The sequence below is a fragment of the Hakea prostrata genome, chromosome 4 (assembly GCF_041222555.1).
Source record: "Hakea prostrata isolate BN-2017 chromosome 4, UWA_Hpros_2, whole genome shotgun sequence".
Classification (NCBI taxonomy): Eukaryota; Viridiplantae; Streptophyta; class Magnoliopsida; order Proteales; family Proteaceae; genus Hakea; species Hakea prostrata.
In genome coordinates, this window is record NC_142603.1 from 27,624,170 (window position 1) to 27,633,950 (window position 9,781).

A 9,781-nucleotide genomic window follows, 5' to 3' on the forward strand; every position below is an offset into this window, starting at 1 on the left:
AATAGGCCCGTGACGGTTAATTCAGCATCATGCCTGCCGCACCGCGCACGTCTTTTAAGGCTCATACATGCAGTGCCACGTGGCGTAGATGTGATGTAAGTGACAGCTTGTATGGCTGCAGCTTTTGTCTCTCCACGTGTTCTCAAATCCAATCATTCATTTGGCATCTTATGAGAATTTGAAGAATCTCGTTTGAGACCGTTGAATCATCTTTTCCTATTCGTACATTTGGCATCTCCGTAGAATTCCTAAAGCCATGAGGTCTGAACCTTTAGATCTGTTTCTATCCCAGATCCTTAGATTGGAAACTTAAAAAGCAATTTTTTTTGTAACAAAGGCGCTTTTTATATTAAAAAGCAATTTTGCCTAATAAATGCGCTTGACGGTCAAGCGCACCGTCGATCTAGTGCGCATCATCCCTCTATTAAAAAATCAATAAAACCTCTTAAAGCATGTGTTTTGTGGGTTTGGTTCGGTTTTTCATTACCCTTGACGGTCCGAGTTGGGCGGTTCAAGTGGGTTATGTACTAGTATTCCATACATAATGGTTAATACATTTTAAACCAACCCGGTTCATTTTCAATTTTCAAAATCTTTTGAAATACACAAACCTCATCTTTCACCGCCAGTCTCATTTGTGCGTCAGAAAGGAAATCGAGCTCTGGAAATCGAACGAGAGAAGAGTGATTGTTGAGAACGAAGAAGACAAAGAATAGAGCAAGCAAGAGGAGAAGAAGAACGAAATCAGTTGGTGCTTGTTGAGAACAAAGAAGAAGAAGAAGAACGAAATCACCTGGTTCCTGTTGAGAACGAAGTTGAAGCAGAAGAAACAACAACCCTAGTTTGAGTTGTGTAAGGTTCCTGCGCTTTGAAGAAGAAGAAACCCTGTTGTTGAGAACGAAGAAGAAGAAGAAGAAGAAGAAGAAGAAGAAGAAGAAGAACCAAAACCTGCTTCCTGTTGAGAAGAAATATGAAATCGTGTGTAAGAATTATCTCCTAAATGCTCCTTGTTTACATTATTCACATCAATTCTTGGTTATTTTGTCATTTACCCAAATTTCAGAAGATGCTATGATGTTGAAATCATTATTTTATTATTTGCTTAATTGTTTTGCTATGAAATTCCTGCAAATTCTTTCTTCTATTACTGAATTTATAGTTTTCCATTCGATTTCTGATTAGATTGGGTAGAGATCTTTTCCCGAGTGATTTGTTCCCAAAGTTTGTTGTACAGGTTGGTTTTGTTGAACACAATAGCTTCACTCTAGCTTTATATTTACTAATAGAGAATACCCTATTTCATATTTTTGGAAATTAATGACGTTTCCCTTTTTCCGAAACCTATGCATCTTCAAAGACAAACTTCATTTTTGCTTAAAACTAATTAGCTGTTTTCTTCGTTGTTGTATGCATCTTATTTGCATTTCATGATCTCCTTGATTCTTTTAAAAAAAAAAAAAAAACCCTACTTGCCTTAATAGAATTTCGTTTGTTGCTCAAATTTTATGGCATAGCCCATTTTGATTTCATCTCTCAGACTTCTGGTCTCACTTGGATTTCTATGATATTGTTAAACAACCAAAACATAAATCAGAAGAAGATTTCCTTGAAGCATTTCCATTGTACAACAAGTAGAATAAAAGATGTCTTAAAAAATCGAATATGAGACCTCTGAGACAACGAACCTTGCTTACTAGTTTTGTTATGCTTTGTTTATTGTGCAATAAGATGTTAGTAATCACCACCATTATTTGTTTATTAACATGTTATACAGCATTCGCCTGTTTCCTTCTTTTTAGTTGATCCTATAACCTCCTAAAGCATGCTAACCTATGGCAAACAAAACATAATGAACCCCAAAACCCCCAATTTTTTCAACCCCCCCCCCAACACTCTCAAAAAAAATTTTTTTTTTTATTATTATATTCCTCTTTTTTTTATTTTTTTTTTTTTTGGTGATAGTAGTTGGTTGTAATGTTTAAAGCATGATCTGTATTATCAAAGTCATGGTTATATACATAGTTTGTATAAACTCTCTGAAAGTAGTGAAGAAGAAACAATATGGTTGGTTCTGGGGTTGTCCTAATGGTGGTAAAGAGTGTAATTACAGCCATGCTGCTCCTCCTAGATATGTATTTGATATGGAGAGATTATGATCAGACCGGGTTCATACCTGGTCCGACCCTCGACCCCGGTCGAGACGGAGAAAACCGACTCGCTCCGAGCGAACCGGATCCAGAAGATGGCTTGCTGAAGAAGAAAGCTTATTTGGCTGCAAGCGTGCCCTAATCCTACTTATGGATTAGGGTAATCACCCTAATGATGGCAGACTCGAATTGACGGCTGTAGATAATCTATCGAAGGGATAATCATCGATAACCTAAAGGTTATCTCAGGAGTCCTCTACTAGCCCAAACTGGTAGAAGTCTATTGCTCAACGGATCTAACTGATAAGATCCAACGACTACCCGAAGAAGGCTCAAGTGCATCCAACGAAGGAGATTCGAAGGTACACTCTATATAAACCTCACTACAATACAAGGTGGGGAAATCGAAAAGAATACTATCTGAGACTCAGGTTCAGATACATACTGATAGACCTAAACTATCGCCGATCCGCTATCTAGATCACCTTTCCCAGCTTCTTCATTCCTTAGCTCGCGCTTCTAGCAGAGCCGTTTGTGATTAAGTTCATCAATCGACTTAGCCTTCGGAGGTGGACTCCCGACCCCAGCCGGTCGGGCCACATCCGACGCTGTTTTTGCAGACATCACGAGGAGATCTAAGGGCTGAGCAGATTTTGGATGCATCAATTGGCGCCGTCTGTGGGAAACGACTTGAAAAGCCATGGTGACTAGATCAGCAGCCGCAGCAGCCGCTGCACAACGCAATTCCGGTGTTCAGATCCCTGGAGTGAATAATCCAGATATTCCCCAGGAAAGCCAAAATCCTATTGAGGTAGATGGTGGCCAGGGAGGACGTAATCCTCCTCCTGATACAATCCAAGATCAATTGGATCAGGTAAAGATTCAACTCTTGGAGGTGAGCCAAGCACTCCGCATGCTCACCGGCACGAGTGGTTTTACCACAAGAGCCTGATCAGCGCGATTCAGGGAGACGTGCATTGCCACGTGACCAGAGACTGGCAGAAGACCGGAATATCGATCAGAATTTCCGTGAAGGAGACCGAGGACTTAGTAGGATCGATGATCAACCAAGGCGAGACGATCGGTTCGACAGACCACAAGAGAGTACAACTAATTCAAACACAAGGTTGGATACAGGGGTAAGAACTCACTCACCCACTGTTAGAAGAACCGTTCGTGATGATCGAGCAGTTCGCGACGAGAGGAATGCTCGGGAAGGACGGGTTGTTCATGATGATCGAGTAGCACGGGATGATCGTGTTAATCGAGGTCGTGATCATATTGCTGAAGATCACCCGACCCAGATTGGTCAGGAATTGGCCAACATCAATGAGAAATTAGGACAGTTGGCTAAGGGAAGAATAACTGAGGATATTTACTCAGTCATTCGGAAGACTCCCTTTGCCGAGCCAATTGCGGGATATCGGTTTCCCCATAACTTCCATTTGCCTACCTTCTCAACATTCGATGGCTCCGGAGATCCAACAGCTCACATCGGCTATTACCAATGCACCATGGCGGTTTCGGGTAATTCTCGATTAAATTTTATGTGGTTTTTGGTTCATCTCTAACGGAGCAAGCACAAAAGTGGTTTTCGAACCTCCTCTCTGGAAGAATCGTAAAATTTGACGAATTGGCGCGCCAATTCATAGGGCGATTCCAGAGTGGAATACAGGTCAAGAAAATGGAAGAAACCTTGTTTACTGTCAAACAAGGAAAGAACGAATCAATCAGAGAGTTTCTGAAAAGATTCAACAAAGTGACGATGGAGATAGAAAATTTGGATGAACAAGTAGCCGGAATCGCTCTATTCACGGGACTCACTAATCGGAAACTCCTAGAGTTATTACTACAGGATATGCCTGCGACTTATGCCGAGTTGGTACGGAGGTGGCGGGGGGGGGGGGGGGGGGGGGGGGAAGGGGGGGGGGGGGGGGGGGGAGAAAGGAAGGTGGGGGGGGGGGTGAGGGCAAGGCCGCCCCCTCGGTGGGGGGGGGGGGTTAAGTTAAAAGTATTATTTTTTTTTGTTGGGGGGTGGGGGGGCGGCCTTTTTTGGGGGGGTGGGGGGGGGGGGGGGGGGGGGGGGGTGGGGGGTTTTGGTGAGTGGGTTGGTGGGGGGGGGTGGTGTTTGGTGGGGGGGGTGGGGTGGGGGGGGGGGGGGGGGGGGGTTGGGGGGGTGTTGGTGTGGGGGTGTGGTGGTGGGTGGGGTGGGGGGGGCTTGGGAGAAGTTTAAGGAAGCTTTTTGCAAGAACTACTTTCCGGAAGCTGTAAAAGATGCTAAAGAGGCCGAGTTCATGGCTTTAGTACAGGGTACCTTGTCTGTGCTTGAGTATCAGCAGAAATTTGAAGAACTCTTTTTCTTCGCCCCCGAAGAAGAAACCCTGTTGTTGATTCCACCGAACCCGTAATGCATGATTCCATCGAACCCGTAAGAAGGAAAAACAATCACAAGTGTTTGCATGTAATGTTAGCCTCTAACTTAGGTAATACACTTTAATGAATAACCAATCTTTAGAGATTGTCTCTCAGTAAATGAATAGAAGTATACAATAGGAGGTATAGGATAGCGACCACGCTCCATACCACAACCAGGGTCAAGAGATAGTAGGTCCACACTAGGGTTGTACATTCATCATCCTCCCATCCTCGCATCATATCCATTGGCACGGACTTGCAAGCATTGAGACTTACCTAGCTGATGCAAGGTCTCTATTTATGGTGCACTTCACAGCTTAGAGATAGGTCCTCAAGCAACCCACTTGATCTAGCTCTTTGAAGGTAGATCCTCAAGCAATTGGCTCTTTTGGTCTACCTCCCTTAACCATTCTAGGAATGCATATCTTAAGTGCCACTATCTTGGATATACACTCCAACAACTCAATGCCACCACCTCAAGTCTCACTATCTTGGTGGTGACATGAAGAGTACTCTAGTGCACCTGGTGTCCCCTCATAGTCTATCTCCGCCTATTGGGCACTCACTGGCATCACTACTCAATGTCACGAGTTGCCAATCTCAACGCCTAATCTCAACGCCTTTGTTGATAAGGTGGCTGCACTACGGGGTTTCATCCTTACCCAATATAACTATGTAGCACAAATTCGTATGCATGTATGAATGAACATGTGAGATGCATGAGTGTTTAGAAGTAATGGCTGTAGCCACCACTCCTGTTATATCATATCGATGCATATCCTATTCACCCGTGATTCATGTATATTCATAATAAACTAATAGTAAGAGTAAAGCATAATCATGTAACATTGTGTGTGATAGGTGTAGGACCCACATGTTATATTATGGATGCATGCAACATGTCATTAATAGATACATATTCATATCACATCATATGTATAACATTGATGGCATAATTAAATGTAAAGTAACATCTAAAGTCTAGAATCCAATTACTTTTCACCTTATTGAGTTGTTAATCTAATTTTGCCATATATTTAAAGCATTTGGCTCTTCTCCTTAGAGAAGATCTCTTAATGAATGTCTAATGAGTTATAGGATTTTGCTGCGTGTAATATTCTAATCCAAGGGCACTCGTTGGATTTATGGTAACGCTTGGATTAAAATATTACATCTGGCTGAATCCTATAACTAATTGGGCACTCATTGTATGAGCCCCTCTAAGGAGAGGATTCAAGCCCACATTTAAGTTATATTTAGAGCTACCTTAATGATGATATCAAGGTGTGTATAAGTTGGTCTGGACAAACCTCAGTTTCCATGAAGAAAAAATGAATAAATAAAGGCCCACTTTTAGACAAAGGATGAACACCCAGCCAATCTTACAATAATCCTAATTTTCACTCTAACCCCCATTAGCATTCAATAACCAGATAAAATCATGCTTATGGGGCTAGGTCAACAGTAAGTTTACTAATAAAAGTACCAAACACCTAAGCCTTGAGTCAATCATGCATCGTGTCATCTTATTGCAGGTCATATGTGTGATTTGGTCATTAATTTTGTAAATAATAACCAATATTTGGATTTATGCTAATGGTTTTCTCATTTAGAATGAAAACCATTTTGATCATGGGTTTTTTTCTATCATTATTTTTAAGCCAAAGTAATTAAAATTTTCAAGTCAAAAACCCATAAGACCAACCCTTACTATGATAAGATATTTCGTCCACCCTTATCTTATGTTTTCCCAAGTCAACCTAACTAATCCTTATAAATTTTTTAGAGATTCCAATTATGTATACATATATAATGTTCCTATATAGTCTCTTTATGAGAAAAATTGACCTTTTATCTAACAAACAAATTAAATTATAAGTCCATTAAATAGGAGACAACAAACCATTAGTTAATTATAATTTTTTTTCTATTTTTTTTAATAAAGAGTGTGTTTAGGTATCTCCTAGCAACTCCTCAAGTCTTATATAATTTACATTATCAATTATATTAGTCCTTTGCACCCCTCCTTTTCTTGGAGGATTACGTTAAGTTTGATGTTTCAAAGCATTTTCTAGTTTGTTGTTTTGCAAACAAGCATCTTCTGCTACTTTGCTAGTTAATAGTCACACTTAATAGAAGTAAATAGCCACTTATTTCCAACTAATTTTATATTTGGCTGATTTGGGCTTAGCATTGTTCATCACCCACTTCATTTATCCATCCAAGTTTGAAGTATTAGTACTAATTGTCGTATCGTATTGATCAATGTATTTTGGTGCAATCTAATACATGCCCTTTAAGAAAAGAAGAGAGTTAAAATTTATCCAAAGGCAGCGACTGGGTTGTGTTAGGTTCGGGCTTCCTAAAACTTTAATCTAAACTTGAATTGTGTCAAAGCCTGTTCTGCCGGATTTGAGATATCGTATCAAAATTTAATAAGAGTCGTTGAAATAAAAATTAGAAATCATTGGACATCAATGGGATAGTTCCTTGTCCATCTCAGCCTTCAATATGATTCAAGCAAGCAAGGGTGAAGCTTCCCTAGCACCAAGTGGTGCCATACCCCCCACCCCACCCCCATATTTTGATTTGTAGATATTCTTATGTACCTCTTTTCATGTATGAAATACCAATACTTGGCCACCCTCTCCCAATTTTGAAATTTCCATAAAGAGATTCCTCTAGCCCTATTTCCATGTGTTAAATATCAACGTTTGGTCTCCCATTGGAGATTAATTTTAATGGTAAATACAATTGTTAGAAAGTTCATTGTCAATAAGTAGCTTTTAGGGTATTGGATGAACTCGTAAAGCCTAAGGCACACAATTCACTACTATTTGGTCCCGAATGTTAAATCTTGACTACACCTCTATGTGCAAGTCGCGAATAGAAGATGAAATGGTAAGAGAACAGTTAAGACTGATCATGCCCATAACATATTCTATCTAATTCTCCATTAAACTACTTAATTATTATTCAAACTATAGAGAGGAGGAATTGATAGATTGATGAAATGTCTTTATCTTGTTAATATAATATAGTGTAATCTGCTAGTCAAGTTGTTTTAGAAATTTCTCTTTATTCTTTTTGACTTAGTTGGTATACAATTTATATATTATTAGAACATTAGTCAAATGAGAAAAATGTTTCATAATCAACTTTAAAAACCAAGGACAAAGATTCTACATGTAGCTTTTCATGCATGCAAATTAATCAAAGAATTTTTTTAAAAAAGTAGGACTCTCTTTACATCTGGAACTTAATGTAAACAAAATTATATATAAAAAAAATTATAAGTTGGGTCAAAAAGAACGGATCATTGAAATCGTCAATACCCTAATTTAAGGGTTCATTTTGCCAGTTGGCCGTCCATTTTTCCATTTTTGTTTTAGATCATCATCAAATTAGTCATAAGAATTAGGGGTCAATAGGCTTAGGGAAATTAGGAAAATGTAGAAGGATGAAAGTTCAAACCTATGATTTCTTTGAATTTGTTGCCTCTACATTGAATTGGATGTCTATGTTCACCAAATTCCTAGACCCAAAATAAATATTCATTGTAGACATATTTAGACGATGACACATAAAATGTAGCATGCCTTGAACCATTAATAATGTGTCATAAAATGAATATCTAATTCTTTTTAAATATAATATTAGGGCGACTAATTTTTCTAAACTTAACAACTCTTGTCAATGATAAGATAGGACATAGAGAAACATTAACATATTTTCTAGGAAATAAAAGAGAGCACCTTAAGCTATGGATAACAAAAAATTTCCATTTATATAGAAATAGAAAAGTTTAGAAACGAGGAGGGGACCAAGGACAGGTAAGATGAACACATTTGTCAAACCCATACTACTATCTTCCACACTCCAACCTCCCTTGGACCAGCCACTTTAATGTTTTAGATTTTGGATGTTAACCCAATTGACTGCATTTACAAACATATGGAGCTATAATGTCATTATTATTTTATGGAATATATATAAAGTTGATCGGTTTCTCATAATATTATTGTAATTGAGTATGTCATTGTGTTCAAGGTGCATATGACTTTAGATGGTCCAATTCATTTAAGTCAAGTTTGACAGTCCTAAAGGTGTATGAAGTCATTTTTTTGAGTTTTACTTTGTGTCATCTCAAAGTACACAAAAAGTGCAAATATGTGATGGCAAAAGATGGAGTCTTTTTTTTTTCACCATTTAACTTTGACCCTTTGTTCAGCATGGGAAGAGTTCTATTAATCCTTCAATGCAAGATGAAAGTTAATTGTTGATTGAGAGCAAATTATAAAGATATTGCTTTGCATTTACTTGTTGCTTTGAGTATAACTGTTACCTCTAATCAAGCATTCCATGTAAGAATCTTCATAATTTATCTTATATTGGCAACCTCTATGGCTTGAGAATGAGTAAAAGTTGTAACATAACATGGTGTGGTTCGATTTAATTAGAGTTAATTACAAAGAGATGCAGCTATTCTTTTTAGGTTTAGTTTTTAAAAGTTGTTTGGGAGCAACTGATTGTTCTATTTCTTGATTTTCCATGTTGCTGTTGAGGACTATTTCCTCATTCGATCTTTATTGACTCTTGTTTTTTTTAGTACTTATTTTAATAAAATGACTCTGAAGCCAAATGAATAAATAAATTATCCTACAGATAATCTATAGACTAAAAGAAAGGCCAACAGATGCATTCTTTTGAGATCTTCAAAATGACTAGTTGTAAACCTATGAAGAGTTACTTTTGAATATTGGAATCTTCTTAGTAATTTCTTAAGTCAAGGTTTTTCTTTTTTCTTGTATTTTTTTGACTGCTCTCTCATTTACTAGACCATGAAGTAAAAAAGTTTCTGAGTTGTGTTTTGATTCTTAATCTTCTTCTTCTTTTACTACTTCTTTATAGTGACACCATATATAGACCATAAAAGTACATTCTGGGTGAACTAAGTAAAATATTGTCTTGTCAATCTATTTCACATTTTTATTGTGTAGCTTTGTTAGTAAGGTTCATACGATAGCAGTGAAAATCAGATATGCTATGAGCACTGAAAGGAGATACAAACCAAACTCATTTGGACTATATATTTAACCATCTTACGAGAACATAACCATTTTCCAGCTTCTTCTCTATACCTGTAACTTACATTTTGCAGATTGCATTGCATCCTCCTTTGTCACACTACTACTTCAATAAAAGATAAACCTGATGTT